Source organism: Nicotiana attenuata, chromosome 12, assembly GCF_001879085.1.
Source record: "Nicotiana attenuata strain UT chromosome 12, NIATTr2, whole genome shotgun sequence".
Lineage (NCBI taxonomy): Eukaryota > Viridiplantae > Streptophyta > Magnoliopsida > Solanales > Solanaceae > Nicotiana > Nicotiana attenuata.
Genome location: NC_032000.1, coordinates 11,606,840 through 11,616,850, shown reverse-complemented (window position 1 = coordinate 11,616,850; position 10,011 = coordinate 11,606,840).

The following is a 10,011-nucleotide window of genomic DNA, read 5'->3' as shown; positions in this document are numbered from 1 at the left end:
ATTATACTTCATGTCGCTTCGATGACATGGAATTTCGTATCTCGTATGGTCCCGGCTACGTTGACTGGCAGGATTATCTCGTATTTTGTTATTTCGCTTGCCATGTTGAAGCCATTTAGGACCCGGGATGCATGTATAATCTGATCATGTAGGCCAATCTGCTCTACGACCCTCGATCTGATTATGTTTGCTGAGCTACTAGAACACGTTTAACTTGAATTTTATTTAAAAGGATAGAAATTACCAGGGCGTCATTGTGCGGCTGAGATATGCCTTCCGCTTCCTCATCATGAAATGATAAGGCGTCCTCGGGCACATAGCTCCGAGTCTGTTTTTCTCTCGTGATCGATACCTTGGTGCGTTTGAACACGGGTCCTTGTGGGACGTCGACACCGCCAACGATCATGTGGATTACATGTTGTGGTTCTTCCTGGTCATTTTTTCTTGAATTTCTCTCCCTGAAGTGGTTTTTAGCTCGATCAGTGAGAAATTCTCGAAGGTGACCCTCGTTGAATAGCCAAGCTACCTCCTCCCTTAGATGCCTGCAGTCTTCGGTTCTATGGCCATGTGTGCCATGATATTTACACATTAAGTTTGGATTCCTTTCAGAAGGACCGGTTTGTATGGACCTGGGCCACCTGGTGTCTTTGATTCTTCCAATAGCTAACACGATCCCTGAGGCGTCTACATTGAAATTATACTCTGACAATCGAGGTGCCTCCGCGGGGTCGGTGTGTTTATCGAACCCGCTTTTACTCATGAGTCCCCGAGAGCTTTGACCTTGATCTTTTCTCGGATCATTCTGAGCATTACGGCCCGAATCATTGTTTCTCCGATCGACATACGGTTGATACCGTTCTTTGTTTGACCTCGATTCCCTGTCTGTATCCCTCGGGGGCTTAGATGCCGACCTGTTAGGATGAACTGAACCCGAGGGGGCTCCCAACTGGTCGTCCTCGACCCTAATCTTTGATTGGTAACAGTTATGTACGTCCGACCACGTCACAGTTGGATACTCCATCAGATTCTGCTTTAATTGTCGAGACACAATCGAACTCCTTTCATTCAAACCCTGCATAAAAGCTTGTACTACCCAGTCATCCGAGACCGGTGGCAATTCCATTCGCTCCATCTGGAACCTAGATACGAACTCCCTCAACATCTCGTCATTCCTTTGTTTTATCTTGAAGACTTTCGATTTTCTCGTTGCCACCTTTATGGCTCTGGCGTGTGCTTTCACTAAGGCGTCTGCTAACATAGAAAACGAATCAATAGAGTTAGGAGGTAAGTTGTGATACCAAATCATACCTCCTTTTGACAATGTTTCTCCAAACTTTTTTAACAAGACTGATTCAATCTCATCGTCATTCAAGTCATTTCCTTTGATCCCGCAAGTGTATGAAGTAATATGCTTGTTAGGGTCGGTTGTCCCGTTATATTTGGGTATATCGGGCATGCGGAACTTCTTAGGAATGGGCATCGGAGCAGCGCTCTAAGGGAATGGTTTTTGTACGAACTTTTTTGCATCTAAACCTTTCAATACCGGAGGTGCCCCCGGTATTTGGTCAACACGGGAGTTTTAATTCTCCACCTTCTTATCATTGTCCTCAATCTTCTTTTCCCCAGACTCGATCCTCTTGGTGAGCACTTCGAGCATTCTCATAATGGTGGGGTCATTCCCCAAGTCATTTCCGTTCGTCCTCTCTGGCGCTGGTTCAGCACGTCGAGTGTTTTCTGGTTCAGCTATACTCGGAATCGTATTCTGACTTTGAAGTTGAGCGTTGGCGATCTGCTGAGCTTGCAGCATCTCGAATATCACTTGGAGGCTGATTCCCCCATCTCCTATACCTAGTGTTCCTTGGACCCCAGATCGGGCTTCCCTGCATACACTCCCTCCGGGGTCTACGCCTAAATCTGCATTTAAAGCAATGTGCGAACTAACGTCAACTGGTTCCACATTTGGCACTTCCCCAGGGTTTATCGGTGGTACATCGACCCCTACATTATTGTTTTCCCCATGAAATCCAAGACCTTCGTTGTCATGAACAGGTGCATTTTGCGAGTTTGACATGTTTAATCCTGAGAATCAGAGACAAGAAAAAGTGTAAAAATAACGTGTGTAATGAGAATCAGTAATGAAATAATCACTATTATCTTTAGCCCCACGGTGGGCGCCAAACTTTTTACCTCGAAAATACGAGTAACAATTAAATTTGGTTTGTGGTTTTAAAGATATGTGATTTAGTTCAACACCAATTAATAATCAAGAAGTATGAAGTACAAATGAAAGAAATAATTGAATCAAACCAATGTTACTTAAGCAGTTTCGACCTCGAGCTTAGTTACCTCGAGATAAACCAAGAACAATAAAGCTAAAGGACAGCTCTGATGGACAATAAGCGAGAAAAGTAAGATGGTATATTCTTTGCCAATGATTAGATGATCTTTATAAATGATTGGGGTCCCTTTTATATAATAAGGGAGCCCTAAATAAGGTACATTTCTATTTACAGTAAGGAATCCTACTGGACAGCTGTCTAACCGCCTAGTACGGAATCGTACAATTCTATTCCTGGATTTGCGCCATGATTTTGGGGACGTGGCAGGAATCTCGCTCATTCTGTTACATACTCATAACAGCATTATTTCGGGGCTGAGCATACTCGGCCTCGGTATCCATCGTACTTCAATCTTCGGGCATTGCACTCTGTCTTCGAGCTCGAATCTGATCCGCCGAGCCCGAACTCGACCTTACCCGAACTCGAGCCTATGGCGACCCCTCGAGCCTGGGAAATCAGGCATACCTGATTTCAACCGTATACAAATATATATATATATATATATATATACTCAACCTCAAATTTTACATTAGTTATGGTAAACTTATATAATTTGGTGTAGAGTGCGGGTCAAGGAATTTACACAAGGAGATTTAAAATGTATTAGAATGGCATACCGATAGTTGTCATAAAGCAAGAGATTTAAAATATTATGACCTAAAGCAAATTTTGAGCCTCTTTAATCATTTTACTAAAAAACATTCTTATGTCAAGAGTTTAATATATGACAAAAGGAATTTGGTTTTGCCTAATTTATGATGTGACCTTTCAACGAAGATGATTTTCTTCAACTTAGCTCTGCCCTGTTGGTATAAATACTGAGTGTGAGTGCGTATTCTTTGTCTAAAATTATGCACTTAACAACTTCTTTGTCATATTCTCTTGAATTGGGGAAGCTAGAGTTCAACAAACAAAGAATGTCTTTTTCAATATAATGAGCCTTAACATGAAAGTGATTAGTGGTCCATAAATTGGGTATATGGGCTTCTTGTTCTTAGTGTTAGATACAGGGGGCATTTGCATCTATACCCGCTTGAGTCACGTTTTAACTTGTGCCCGTTTTGTAAAAAAAATTGCAAGCGTACCCGCTTTTTCGCGTAACTTCAGCAGACGGGGCTGAAGTAGCAAAGGCAGTCACGCAAAACTTCAGCATTCTAGTAGACGGGCCTGAAGTAGCAAGTGTGCTGAACCAAGTGTGCTAAAGTTTTTGTTTGTAATTGCTGAACTTAAGCATAGTAGCTTAAGTTTTGTTCTCTATTTGCTGAAGTTTTTGTTTGTAATTGCTGAACTTAAGCATAGTAGCTGAAGTTTTGTTCTCTATTTGCTAAAGTTTTTGTTTGTAATTGTACTAAATAAGTTGAAGTTTTTTTGTCCTGGATTCATTAGTTTTGTCATTAAGCTTTTTCAAAAACTTCAGCAGAAGATGCTGAAGTTATTTAGTTCATTTATAAAAACTTCAGCACTAAATAAGCTGAAGTTTTTTTGTCCTGGATAAGCTTTTTCAAGAACTTCAGCAGAAGCTGCTGAAGTTATTTAGTTCATTTGTAAAAACTTCAGCACTAAAAGCTGAAGGTTTTTTTGTCCTGGGTTCATTAGTTTTGTCATAAAGCTTTTTCAAAAACTTCAGCAGAAGATGCTGAAGTTATTTAGTTCATTTGTAAAAACTTCAGCACTATATAAGTTGAAGTTTTTGAAAAGGCTTTCTAACATACTAGATAAATAATCAGATTGCCAACAGTATCTAAATCATAAATATTGGAAACAATAAACGTGAAAAGAACAGAATTATCATTTTCTACTAACTTACGTACGTGGAAATATTCACAAATTATTGTCTCGTAACTTACGTAATTATTTATAATTTGTTTTTAAATTATATGATAAACATATTTATGTCAATCATCCCATGAACTGAAGTTTCATAGCAGCACCAACAGCAGCAGAAGAAAGAAGAAGAAGAAGAAGAAGAAGAAGAAGAAGAAGAAGAAGAAGAAAACAAAGGAGGAGGAGGAGGATGAGAAAGGGGGCTGAAGTTGTTTAAAAAGTGGGTACAAGTTAAAACTTTTAAAAAAATGGGTATAGGTTAAATGGGGGTGACCAAATAGAACGCCCCGTGTAATTTTTACTTGATATAGGTCACTAATGTTAGAAGTCCATTTTATATTGGGAAAATTACGCGACACATCAAATATTTATACTGTATTTACCATTCGTAGCTATAGTTTCAGCAAATTTACCATTCGTAGCTATCTTTGAATTTTATAGCAAATCCATGAAATAATAGATTGATTATTTTGAACTTAAACAAAAGAGCATCAAGTTTTTGTAGCTCAGTTGGTTAGAGTGCTTGCTTAGTTAGCGGATATCTTGAGTTTGACTCTGGACAAGAACATTTGGTATTTCTGTAGTTCACCTTAGTTGTATTCTTTGCGCGAACAAATACAGTCGATACATGTTGTATCCTTTGTTACACCCTTTTGTACAATGGATAGTTATATCCTTCATATACACCCATGTATACAGTCGATACAAATTATATCCTTTGTATACTATAATTACTAGGCTCTAAACTACAGTAGTTTATGAAAAATCCTCTTTTATATTTGAGGGCCCAGACTATGGATTTGTAGATGGGCAATACAAAACTGGTCAATCAATTCAAACTAATTTCATTCGTTAGCCGAAAAGTATAGTTTCACTTAAGCATAGTATATTTACGTGGTTAACGAAATATCGGGTATAACAAAATCTTTTTCATGATAAAAGACATAGATATCGGGTATATTAATGTGATTAACGTAGAATACTTCTTGGTGTAGAAATTCATTCATAATATAGATACCTGAACTAAAGTATACTTTTTGGTTATCTTATTCTCATTAAATAAATGTGATTAGACTTCTATCTTAACCTTATATTGGGTTCATTTTATGTTGAGTTTCAAGAAAGATATGTATAGTTAAATTTCTTTGATTTTGGACTCAAATATCTAATATCTCGTAAAAATAGCACGGTTTAGCCAGTTTTTGGACTGGTCATTCAAAAATAGTCAGCGTTTACCAAGTCAATGGAAAATAGCCACTATTTTGCTGCAACAGAAACCGGTCCAGCATAATATGCTGGAGTTCGGTGCACCTGTGTATGAACTTCCAGCATATTATGCTGGAACTCCAACACACGGAAAATTCCAGCATAATATACTGGATTCGAGCACTTGTGTATGAACTTCCAGCATATTATACTGGACCGGTATACTTTGCTGGAGTTCAAGTATACTTATGCTGGAACTCCAGCATAATATACTGGCGTATATTCCGGATTTTGAACAGTATTTTTGCTCAGATTTATCTTTACATGAAAAGTGGCTAAATTTCGATTACTTTTGAAACTGGGCTATTTTTGAACGACCACTTGTAAATCTGACTATTTTTGAATTTCTCCCTAAAATCTCTAGTCCGAAACTGCAAAGTCGTTTAGTAAGCGGGACAGAGCTCAAATGTTAATGTACGTGTTCGGATGAATCTAATAATTTTTTTCAATATATATTTACATTAAGAAATCTATTAATATGTATATAAATTTAATTGTGAAATCAATAATTATACTGATTCAGAATTCGGAAACTTCAAATCTTGATTTCGTCTTTGTAAGTGACGAACAACAGCTCAAAGAAGGGCCGGGGCTAAGGTATATTCGTGTTCTTATGCAGTTATAATGTACAAAGGTAGTGGCAGATGTAGTGTAGTATGCACGGGTGCAACTAAATCCATAATTTTTGACACGGAGTAAAAATTTATATGTAAAAATTCATTAAAATTATAAAAATAATAGATATGAACCCATAACATTAAAATTATAATAATTCAATGCAAAAAACTTTAAAAACGTCCATAAAATTTAATTCTTAGATCCGTCTCTACACAAAGGATAAAGAGAAGACTGGACTTAGAGCCCAATGTAGGTTGTTTGGAATGAGGAAAGATATTTCTTGAAAGATATTTTTTTCAATCTTCAATCAAACATCAGAAAATAGTTATAAGTAATCAGAACACTATCAAATTTACTAACATGCATCAATGATGTTTGGTTGTTCGATGTGGGAGGAAAAGCTTCAATTTTCCTTCTCTCCACTTTTCTTCAAACCAAACAAAGGATAGGAATTAGAAAGATAAATTCCAAAAGGATAGGAATACTTATTAGGAAGATAAATTCCAATTTCTTTGCAAACTCAAAGGGAAAAAAGAACCCCCCCCCCCCCCCCCCCAGTTTTACCCTTAATACTACATGTTACCTTAGATGGGGAGCTTTGAGCAACAATGAAGTTGTTTTTGTGTGATCTATAAGTCACGGGTTCGAGTCTGAAAGCAGCTACCAATGCTTGCATTAGGGTAGCTGGCTGTCTACATCACACTCCTTGGGGTGAGGCCCTTCCCTGGACAGAGGTGGATATAGTGTTCTATCGGCGGGTACAACTGAACCCATAACTGTCGACGCGGAACAAAAATTTGTATTTGAAAATTCATTAATTGTAAAAATAGTAGATATATGAACCCATAACTTTAAAAATATAATGAATTCAATGCTAAAAACCTTAAAAGTTGAATCCACGGAGTTTAAATCCTATATCCGCCTCTGTCCCCGGATCCTACTTGAATGCGGCATACTTTGTGCATCGAGTTGCACGTTTTACTACATGTTACGTACCTTAATAAGTTAGTTGACCTGTAATTTGTACTGAGCCAGCTAAAACTCGATCATTAAACTTTAATGAAAAATTTCCCGAAATTACCAGACTCCGTATAGTACTTCACAACATGCATAATATTTTGCATGAGTGGTCTGTACAATCTTAGCTGTAACCTGTAATTTTCATTTGACAATTTGGTTCATTAACATTTTCAATTGTAGGGAACAAAGTTGGGAGTATTGGCACTGTCAGTCAACATCAACCTGCTAATTATTGGTCCCCATTTATATCCTAAATGACCAGGGGCGGATGTAGTTAAGGACTTGGCAATTCATTCGAGCCGAGTATCTTTGGTTTGAACCCGGTATATATGTTAAAAATCCACTAACAAACAATAATAATAAACTCAGTTGAATATCACAAATGGGATTTGTGGAGGGCGTAGTGTGTACGCAGACCTTACACTTATTTTGAAACGTTAAAAAATCCACTAAATAGTACAAAATAGATGGAATCCAATAAATGAAATGGATTGTAATAAAATCCCGATCTCCATCACATATATGTTCAAATCCTGGATCCGCCTATGTAATGGTAAGCACCATTAATTCTCTCGCGATACATATTTCAGAAGCTTCTTACTCAAGTTGTAGAATTTTTTTCAAGAATATGTTTTTTGATCATGGTTTCTTGAATCAACAAACTTCTATACCTAAATCAATGACGACGAGTAAAACACCCAAGCACCATTCAATCAAAACTTTCTCTCTCTAGAATGAAGTTTCTTCTCAGCCATAGCTGAAAAATGACGAGGAAATCGAAGGCTGGAGGGGGAGGTTCGAACATGCAAGGATTAAATTTGAGCAACGTGAATGTAACAAGAGGAATTCCACAATCAACAGACGCAAAGAGAACTCGTAGCATCAATGTATTGCAAGGGATACGGCCACTAGATTTGAGTCAATCAATTGTGGATAATGAAGTAACTGGAAATCGAACAACAATTAACGGGAATGGAGGTAAAAAGCAGGATGAGGAGCGTAAATCATGGGCAGAAAAGGTGGAGGCTGAAGAGAAACTGATGGAGAAAAAGGAAGCAAGAGAAATGAGCCCTAAGTCATGGAGCAAAGTTGTTGCAAGCCCCATAACTGAAGGACTGGACTTAACACCACAAAGTCAGGATAATTCGAGTGTGAAGATAACTATGGAGGACATAAAGGAGGAGCTCGATTTCTGGAAGTCAACAGTTGTGTGTTTTGCATTGGGATCTAATCCACCACAATCAGTGATGGAAGGTTACTTCCAAAGGATATGGGGATCGCTTGGTATAGACATAATAGCACAGGTTAATAGAGGAGTGTTTATGGTGAGATTCCATAGCTTTGAAAGCAAAATCAAAGTAATTGAAGATGGAGTCCAGATGTTCGACAGAAAGCCAGTGGTGGTTAAACCTTGGAATCCAGACATAGATTTGAAAAAGGAGTCAGTGGATTTGATCCCAATGTGGATTAGATTTATTGGACTGGATATAAAGTACTGGGGACAAACAGCTCTCACAAAACTGGCTGGACTTGTAGGGAAACCATTAAAGGCAGATCGAGCTACAACACAAAAGGAGAGGCTGACATATGCCAGAGTTCTGGTTGAGGTTAAGCCTCATCATAAATATCCAAATATAATAATGTTTGAGGATGAGAAGGGCAGAATAGTGGAGCAGGAGGTTTTCTATGAACGGAAACCTACTCTATGTGGAAAGTGCAAGATCTTTGGGCATGAAATGAATGAATGTAGGAGGTTTATAAAAGAAGAGAAAGAAAAGCAAACAAACAAGCAAGAACTAAAAGAGCCAAATGCAGTACAGAAGCAGACTCAAGTGGAAAAGAAAGCTACAAATGTGCAGAACAAAGGGGAACAGGGACAAATGCAACAAGAGAGTGGGCCAATAAGCAAAGGTAATAATGGGACTGAGGTAGCACCCATTGCAAATGAAGTGGCAACCACATCCAGAAATTGGAAGAATGTAGTAAGAGGGAAAGCAGGGGAAGGAAAACAACAGGAATATATTAGAATTGGGAACTCTTTTGCAACATTAGGGGACCATCAACAGGAGAAAACAGAAGAGGAAAATGGGAAGATGGTGGAGAACAGGACAAAAAAGGGGAAAGGGAGTGAAATGGCCCTAGGAAATGGGCAGGATAGGGGCAACCCCTCATCCAATGGATAGAATAGGCTTCTGGAACATAGGGGATTGAATAGGTCACATAAACAGAATGAAATGAATCTGTTTATGAACAATCAAAAAGTTAGCATGTTTGGTCTTCTGGAAACTAAGATTAAGAGAGCTAAAGCACAACAAGCTGCTCTTAATCTATGTAGGGGGTGGTCTTTTACTACAAATTTAGTAAAACATTCGGCAGGAAGGATTTGGATTGTATGGAAACCAGGAGTATATGATGTCAATATAACAAATGTAACTGAGCAACTTATTCACTGTATGTTCAATCATAGAGGGATAGGGAACAAGTTCAATGTAACAATAGTGTATGGGTTTAACAACCAAAGTATGAGAAGGCAACTGTGGGAGGATATCAAAAGTATACACCAGCAGAACAAAGGACCTTGGGCAATAATGGGAGACTTCAACTGCATTTTGAGTACTGAAGAAAGAATGAGAAGCAGGGTTACTATAGCAGAAATCAAAGATTTTAAAAAATGCATGGAAGAATGCTCTATGCAAGATATGAGATCTTCAGGAGCCTTTTATACTTGGAGCAACAAACAGCCAGATGGAGACAGAGTAATGAGCAGAATAGACAGAGTACTCACCAATTTTGAATGGATGACAAAGCTGTCAGCATCAGAAGTCCATTACTTGCAACCAGGGCTCTTGATCATCCCGGGCATATAAATTGGGAGGGAAGGGGAAGTAGGTAAAAAGGAGTTTCGAAAGTACTTCAAATATAGTGGAGCATGGCATAGGGATTT